Below are 9,122 nucleotides of genomic sequence, written 5' to 3' on the forward strand. Positions count from 1 at the left end.
TCATTTAGCCTGGTATTGACTGTACAGACCTTTTTTTTCAATAAACCAATTTAACCTTTTGTTAATTATGGCTTCCGATGTCTTGCTGTGACATGATGTTAGAGAAATAGGTCTGTAATTTTCTGGGAGGCTAGGATCTTTACCCGGGTTAGCAATGGGTATCACGAACGACTCCCACCAGTTTTCAGGATAATATCCCGCACCCCATATTTCGTTAAATAACTCCAAAAGCTTTACTTTTCCTTCTGGAGATAAATTTTTAATCATGGAGTACGTGATTTCATCACTTCCCGGAGAAGATTCTTTCACCGAATTCAAAACAAGATCCAGTTCAGCCAGAGTGAGGGGAGTGTTCCAAACTTCTTCTTCATCAGTTGCAAAATTTAAATCGTTTCTTTCTTCCTCCTCCTTTATCTACCTGAAACGCTCCGAATACCAGCTGGAATTAGAAACAGATTCAAAATGACAAGCTATACGCTCAGCAATTTGAAACGGTTCTGTTATGCAGAAGACAGCACGAAGTATTGGCATAATTGGGGGTTTTCTTTTGCCCGAAATTGCCCTGATCTTCCTCCACATATCCGAGGATTCCATACGTGGTGTTAAATTGGAAAATAAATATTTTAGCGAGTTTTGTTTGGCTTCCTTTATTACTCTTCTTTCTTTGGCTCTGGATTTTCGAAAGTATGACAAATTTTCATCAGTCGGAAACCTCCGCAGCCGTCTTAGGGTCTTTTTTCTTGCCCTACAGACAAGTTCGCATTCCCTATTCCACCACGGAACCCAGTTATGAACTTTCCTGTTCCCTGTTTTTGGAATCGCTTCAGAGGCGGCAGCTTTAATTTTTTCCGTAAACGTGGCAACGTCTATTGACGTTGTTACATAGATTAGGAAGTTGGGCAATTTGTGCATACTTATTCCAATTTGCCATGCGGGTATTCCATTTAGGGCAAAATTCAAAATCCATTTTACGAATATGGGACTGTATTTTAATGGGGAGGTGATCACTTTGGACATCCGTTTCTAGGACATTCCATCCAAAATTGGTCGCTAGGGACGGAGAAACAATCGTCAGATCTATTGCACTAACTGACGCGGTATAAGTATTCAGATGAGTGTATGTTCCATCATTCAGTATTATCCAGTTAATTATTATTAGGCCTAAGCATTCCTTCCAACTCTTTAATTGCATTATTCATGAATTTATTTCGGTTACTTTCGTTAATTAAATTTTTATTATTTTTTATATCAAAATGGCAAAAAAATTTATGTTAATGGAAAAAAAATAGGCAGCTTATTTTTATTAAGTGACCCAAAATGCAATTATCTGTAGTTTCAAAGATATAAGATTTAAAGATAAAACATCGGATCTTTCTCACATTATTACGGATTACATACCAAATAACATTCTAAAAATTCTTGTTTCTCGTCCAAATTTATAATCACGAATCCCTGGTCGGAACTAAATTCAGGTTTGGTGATGGTGGGATAAGTTGGTTCTGAAAGAAAGTAAAAGATCGCGCCATCTGAAGGAGCAGCGTGACATCAACACTCATATCATACAACGTAATCATCGAGTGAAGCTGACGATGAAGAATTAGAAGAAAAAAAAGAGCGAGACGAAACGGTCCACAAGAGGGGCGAACTGTTTACTCTCACGTCCCTTCGTCGCTCCTTTAATCATTTATCCTTTATTATTCGAATATTAGATTATCTAACGATTTTTTGTTTCTTTTGGGTGTTTTTAAGTAAGAACAACTGAAACGCCTGGGAAGGAAAACTGACATATAGAACAAATAGGAAGTGTTTACAGTCCCACAGGAAGCGTAAGATTCCCTTCTGTCGGCTTCTGTATACAGAAACTGTGCTCACTTAAACACTTAACGTCGTTTGGATTTTAAGAGTAAGTGGCCTTATAAATAGGAGCTACGCTTTCCAATTGACGTCAGTTTGAATGACAACGGAACTGACGGGTTATTTGTGTTGGATCTTCCTTTCCTTTTACTTATCCGATAACGCGTATCCAATAGAAGCAAAAATACTTTAACAACTAATTAATTTTTAAAGGCGATATGTGTTACATTTGGCAATCCTGACACTTGATCAACTTCTGACGTTAGTTAAAACGATCTCTCAGTATTGGATGTCTTGATTAATTAAGAATTATGGACACAATCAAAACTGTGTGAAGTTCGTCATGGCATTTTCTGGTATATATTGAAATAAGTACTATATATTTCTCTTAAAAAACAAAAAACAAATATATAAAATTGGGGGACCGCGGTAGCCGAGAGACTCTCCGCCGCGGTCGTGGGTTCGATTCCCACCGTTGCCCCTGGCCCTTTTTTCACAATAACCCCCCCCCCCCAATTTGAACACACATATACGAATTGTCACATGGCTAATATGCAATAGTTCATAACGCAAAAAAAAAAAAAAAAAAAAAAAACCAAGATGATCTAAGATTTGTTCTATGAATTGTATCCATTAGAGCTGAAAAAGGAAGATAAGTAGGAAAAAGCTACCAATATAGTTTCTGTAAACACCTATAGTTCAATACATTTTCTTTTGGTTTATACCTTACAGTGTTTATATCCCTCTGTTATGTGTGGTGATTAGTGACCATTAATCGATAATTATTCAGAAATCGTGAGATGCGTTCTGGTGTGATGTAGGTTTCAGAAAAACGTTTTCTTTAGTCGTAATGTAGAAAGAATGGGTGATAGATGTCAATTCTTCAAAACTAAATAAATTTATTATGGTCGAAGCCATTACTTTCAGAATGTAGTCTTGATGAAGAATATATTCCTCGAAACCTTGACAGAGGAAGTGATATCAATCACATCGAATAATTTATACAGTACAAGTAAAAAGCAAATATCAATCAACCGGAGAATGGTATATAATTTTGATATAATTTAATGAATTGTGTATAAGTATAGAAGAAAAGTTATCAAAAAATATATACAATCATGTTTGAATCTTATGCATGTACAGTGGTTATGTACTTTAACATCTCAGCTCTTGATGAGCTGAAGAGCTTGAAATCCGGATCGTTGCAAAACAACTTACTGCGAGTGGAAACTATCTTTTTAAACAGGATTGAACACCATACTCACTCCATCATTCATCATTTCTGTACGTTATGATTTCAATTTATCATATGGCCGCTTTTTGGTGTTATGTGCATATGTGTCTTTTAATTATTTCAAACTGTACCAATGGTTAAAGTTAAGAAGTTTTGAGTCGCAAGTTTGTTATTTCATAACACAACTACCACGGTCTCGGATCTGCTTACGGCAGGCATTTGTTTACTTCTCACGTTTTTAAGTTGGTAATAATGAAGGGATTCAAATTATTTGAAAATGAAAAAAATAAAAACGATTATTAGATGCGGTCTGGTGTGACGTAGGTTTTAGCAAAACATTTTCTTTATCGTGCCAGCTTTTCGATTTTTATTTAGATCCTCTTCAGGGCTCAAAGTGTTTGTCTTCTGTGTAATTGTGCACACGACACGCAAGAATGGCAAAATTATATAGAAAACAAACACTTTGAGCTGAAACACTGAAGATGATCTCAATAAAGATCGAAACATTGGCACGATAAAGAAAATGTTTTTCTGAAACCTTCATCACACCAGACCATATCGCACGATTTCTGAATAATTTCCTCTGTTATAGTGAGATTTCTTGTTGACGTTGGGGTGAAAAACCTGCCATTTGTTTCCGTCTATCCTCGCTGTTTTGAAATGCTAGCCGCGTTTTGGATTTTGGTCAGGTATGTAAATACGGTGGGGCATAAACACAGCGCTGAATTATTTTTCCAGACATTTGTATAGATTCGTTTTAAAAAGTAAAACACGGGATTCCGTTTAAACTGTGCCATGACGCTGTTCTAATATAATTTTTTTTTTCAAGTTTTGTCCGATAGCTGAAAATAAAAGACAAATCTATGATTGAAAATTTTCTGAATGAGATACTACTCTCATGGAAACTCCCGGATAAAATTACCATCGAAAAGCTAGAAAACCTGAGCCTCTAAATAAGTATATATAAATATATAAGTACGATAGTGCAGGAAATTTAAAAAAAATTGGAAAAGTTAAAAAGCTCGTTACGTTGTTCTTGCATGAGATGAACGTCAACTGATAAAACCTGAAGAAATTTCTTCTTTTGAAATCACATTTTAAAAATTTATCTATTTCTTGAGCGCATAATATATTATATAATAATACAACGACGAAAAATTTATCCTGTTGAATGTCTAGTCTGTCCAATTCAAAAACTTTAATCCGAAATATTTGGGGTCACTTGTTGGGGAGATCTATCAAAGAGTCAAAAATTGATCAATTGTGATTTGATTAGAGCAAAAAACAGTATTCGTGAGTAGATAAAGCTTTAAAAGGTTGCAAAAGCCTGATTTTATATTTGCACGAAATCCTAGCTCAATCTCCGTTTCTTACAGTTTATGGTTCCTTGGACAATTTTATTGGAGGAAGGTTTTTGACAATACATGAAATTTGAAAGATTCAAATTTTTCTTTGAAATCCGGCATAGTTAATTTAATCGTTGGCACGCATTCTAAACGCGGGTCTGAACAAGTGGATGGAGAAAGAAATGACTAGACTGGATAAATTCACCAGATAAGAAAGCAAACAAAGAAATTTCTTAACATCTCAACCAAGAAGTTCTATGAATCTCTCTCAGCAGGCAGGGATTAAGGAAAATAATAGGGCTTTTTACCGGCCATAGCTCAGTTAATTACCGCCTTACAAAAATGTGAAAAACTGAAACAGAAATGGGACAATGCCATGAAACAGCAGGATGCAGTGCACTTTCTGGCTCCTGGATGTACACAAGTGGTAATTCCTCAGTACATCTTTTAAATCGCAGAGGAAGTAAGAAAGATCGTCACCTCCAAAAAAAAATCTTGCAAGAATGAGTAGATTTCCTTTCAAGGGTACTCAGACAGACAGACCAGAAGAATCCAAATAATTGGATAAAGATTGCTCACAATTTTTTTTTTGAATAATGAAAGTGACCGTACTTCTATAATATATTTTCTAACTGAAAATAGATTTTTCTTAATAATATTGACTATTTATACCGTGAATGAAATATAAAGAAGAAATATTTTTTGGGGAAGTCTCAAAGTGATTTTCTTTTCGGTGAAAGCTCGGGGATGACGCATGCCCCAGGGTGGCATCAAAATGAGTACCTTTCTCCACCTCGGGTATAGATTCCAAGATTGAGGGTGGGGCTAGAATCGATAGGGGGACAAAACATGGCTGGGCCACAGCTTCCTTAAAGGATTTCCTCTGTTAAACCCATATTTTCACAAGGATCATCCTGATTAACGAGGAAATACGTGATAAATCATCTATGATTTATTTTAATATCTATTTCTTACGCGAAGAAACTGCGTTCAAAGTTAATACGTTTTTATTTAAAAATTTATGATCAATTTAAAGCTATCGCTACAATTCAATACTACAAGTTGAGTAATTTGGCACATTTTATGATTTTTATTGGTTTAAGTCTGCTTGATATGTTACTTCAATTGATTGAGTAGAGGAAGGGATTAAGAGGGACAAGCAGATATAAAATCCACGGTTCTCTTAATAACTAAGGATTAATACAGTTGGTTAGCTAGCAGTAAATGACTCTGCATAATGACCTATCAAGTGTATAAAAATGATGTAGGCATGTGAATGTAAAATTTATTAAGATGAGAGTTTTTTTCACACATGCATATTTCATATAGTGATACAAGATAATAGACTATTTTATTTTGTTCTTAGTTATTATATCTTGAATATTTTAGGTTTTTATGTTTGTATGTGTCATTTTATATGTCAACATATTGTTATAATTTCACTAATTTCGTGGTCCGCTTGACCAATTAGTAAATTACAATTAATTAAGGCTTTTAGTTGAGATGAAGAAAAGTTAATGGCACGAGCGGGATTCGAACACACGATCTTTGGCTAGATACGCCGCTGCTCTACCACTTGGCAAAATGGCAAAAAGGAGGGAAAACTCATAAGGTGGGGTTGAGATAGGAAGTTGATGTCCGAGTGGATCGAGGTCACGATAGCTCAAGTGGTAGAGCAGCGGCGTATCTAGCCGAAGATCGTGGGTTCGAATCCCGCTCGTGCCATTAACTTTTTTTCATCTCAACTAAAAACCTTAATTAATTATTAAAGAAAAAAAAATAGTGTTATAAGTTTTTTAATATGAACTTTCCTTGTGGGGGTCTCCGATTGATGTACATGTGGTGTTGGTCTGCTAAACCGCGCTGGTTAGTTCTGGCAGACCCGTTTCGGCTTCTCGCCATCTTCAGTGCTCGGTTCTCGGTCAGGGTTAAGCACGGTGAAGGGCCTCTGTCCTCTGATTAAAGCCATCTTCAGTGGTGGGTTTGCACCTCGCCCTTTTCATATCCATCTGTTATTGTGAATTTTTTGTGTCTGGGGTTGAGTAACTAGTAAATTGTTTCCGATCATCCAAGTCCTCCTATCTTCCCTGACTAAGCTGAAAAATAATTACGTTTTGTATGATATAATGAAGAACTTTTAGATTTATTTGTTACCTATCCATAATCGTATACGATCCAAACGTGTACATGTTAATGTATTACATAACACAACACTAGCACTAATGCCAGCACTGCACCTGAAGAACACATGCTTTGAGGAGCCAGCTATTGCTCAATGTGTACGATTAGGTTTGGAGGAGGTTGAAGCAACGTGGCGGATTGTCCAAATGGGAATGAGGGGAGAGAGCTCGAGCAATGGTTAGGATGGTTCGAAAGGTTGGTGTTGAAGGTTTGGCATCTGGATCGGATCAGTTCGTTGACAAAAGGAATGCTGATGTCTTTGTGGATAGTGAGGTTAGTGCTTCGACAATTTGTCTAACGGCTTTCGATTGGAAGGACTGAATGCTAGATTTTTGTTGACTCTGACTTGTGGCTAAGGATATATAATTAGTTTCTGATCATCCCGGTTTGTTTATCCTCGCTGAGTTAATCTGTCAGACGCCTCTCAATTTCTTTTCATCTTCATTGGTCGCTGTTTTGGTCAGGGTTGTAAGTAAGAATGTAGGATGAGGTACAACATATGACCAGAAGCCGAAACGTGCCTGTAGTTTCCAGTAAAATAGGATTTTCGCCATTTTCCTTGTTCGGTTTTATCGGCCAAGGCTTTAAGTAGGGTGAAGCAATAACTCATTATTTCCCAATAGAGTTTTCAGTAAACAACTGTTGTCCCAGAATGTGGATAATATTTTATACTGGTTTATACCGCTGTTATTGTGTGATTTCTTGCTGGTTCTAAGTAAGCAACCTGAAATTTGTTTACAATCATCCGCCTACTCTCGCTGCAGGTTTGGCAGACTCGTTTCGGCGACCCCCTCGATATATTCAGTTTTCGTTTTTTTGGGCTAGCTGATTAACGCATCATCAGTGATGGGTTTGTGCTACACCTTCTAAGGTCAAGCAACAGTGGTTGGTTTCTAATATTGTTTCCAGTAAAAACCTATATTACCGAATGTGGATAAACATTTTATTTTAATTTTGAGATTCACCCTGCTTATCCTCTGTTATTGCGGGATATCATTTGAGTACAGGGGTTGATGAACCTGTAATAAATAATTAAATATTAAATAAAATATAATTTTATTTTTACATTGGGCATCTTTCTGACTCTTTCTAACAAATAAAATTGTGAGATGTTCTCTTGACGACTGCGGGGTGGAGAACCTAGTTTGGTCCCTTCCGATCTTTGTGGTCCGCCTTGGTCCTGGTGGTTTCACCACTTTTACCATCATCAATTGATTTTTGTGACACAACAATAAAAACAGAAAATCGTATACCCAACCTTTAATGATTCCGAAACTCATATTTCAGACATAACCAACTAGGATAGGCAGACTATCACGATTGGAAACGAACAAACTATAAATTAAACTTATTGATTGTGAATAAGATTCATAAAATAAAAAATAATAAATATCTACTTTTTTTACCGTCCGTTGAAGACACGAAAGTGATATTAAAGTACACAAAGTGACTGATTAAAATTCAAAGAGCTGGGAGAGTTCATCGTCTTTATCTAATTGAAAATAACTTTTTGTCATTTATGTTCTTTCCAATAAAAACTTTGGAAAACTTTAATCTTTTTTGGAGTGTAAAAGTCTGGATTCAGAAATGGTTAAAGGAGAAACAACGAGAAAAGTACTTACCATTTAGATGTGCGGTCTAGCTGGCTTTTGTAATTCTAAACTTGAAAAGCGGTTTTCAAGAGGGTTTAAGGAATGGTAAGAGATACAAAGAGAACCATTACCAGCTGTAAAACTAAATTGAAAATGTGAGAAGTCATAAAACAGTTATAGCAACAGGGTTATCATCATGAAAAAATGTCCCCAAACTTGTCCCCAAGTCTTTAAAAAAATCCTGTTCGTACAAGTATTAAATTTCCTGATCATGTTGTGTAAATTGTTTAGATTTATCTTAGGAGAGAGAAAATGAATGACTCAAGTCAGTAATAGTTCTCGACTTTAATAAGCAATTTTACGGCTCAATGGGATGAAAGTGAGCTTTACATTTCCCCCGAGGGAGAAAAGGGCAAATGGAGGGTACAATAGGAAAATATTAAACTCAGTGATAATAGGCCGAATGGGTTGCAAAATAGTTGTTTGGCGAGGGCGATAACAGAATCATTATCCGATAATGGATCAATTGCGGAGTCATATTATAGGGTGGCTCAGATAAGAAGTGTCGCACGCCCTCCTGCATTTACAACCCCTTACACGTCCGACACCCCGTCGGATCCTTTTTTTTCTTCTTTTTAATTTAAACGGATTCGCTCCGGACCCCGAAGCTTTCTCTAAAGTCTAATATTTAGATTAAAAGGGGAGAATCGGTCACGGGTTTACACTTACACAAGGGACCCCTCGGCATTTTTCGCATTCCTTACGAAATGACATCACTGACTGGAGGACGTGTCAATTTTCTTCTGTTCTCATTTCAAATCGGTATTAACTGTAAAGGGAAATAAACGTTCCTCCTTTGACTTCATTAATTTAAAAGTTTTTGTGAAAGTACGCCATGACGGAACGTAAGTTTAA

At 36.3% G+C, this 9,122-nt stretch overlaps 1 long non-coding RNA gene across 1 annotated transcript; it reads right to left on the reverse strand.

Annotated features, from left to right (window-relative positions):
* Positions 1-6,247: 6,247 nt before the first annotated feature.
* Positions 6,248-8,323, reverse strand: LOC106664453. The gene is made up of 3 exons (XR_001340177.2): positions 8,238-8,323; positions 6,589-7,634; positions 6,248-6,530 (listed from the first exon to the last, which is right to left on the reverse strand). It is a non-coding gene; the product is annotated as an uncharacterized LOC106664453 (long non-coding RNA).
* Positions 8,324-9,122: the final 799 nt, after the last annotated feature.

Source organism: Cimex lectularius, unplaced genomic scaffold (genome assembly GCF_000648675.2).
Source record: "Cimex lectularius strain Harlan isolate CLEC.00 unplaced genomic scaffold, Clec_2.1 scaffold13, whole genome shotgun sequence".
Lineage (NCBI taxonomy): Eukaryota > Metazoa > Arthropoda > Insecta > Hemiptera > Cimicidae > Cimex > Cimex lectularius.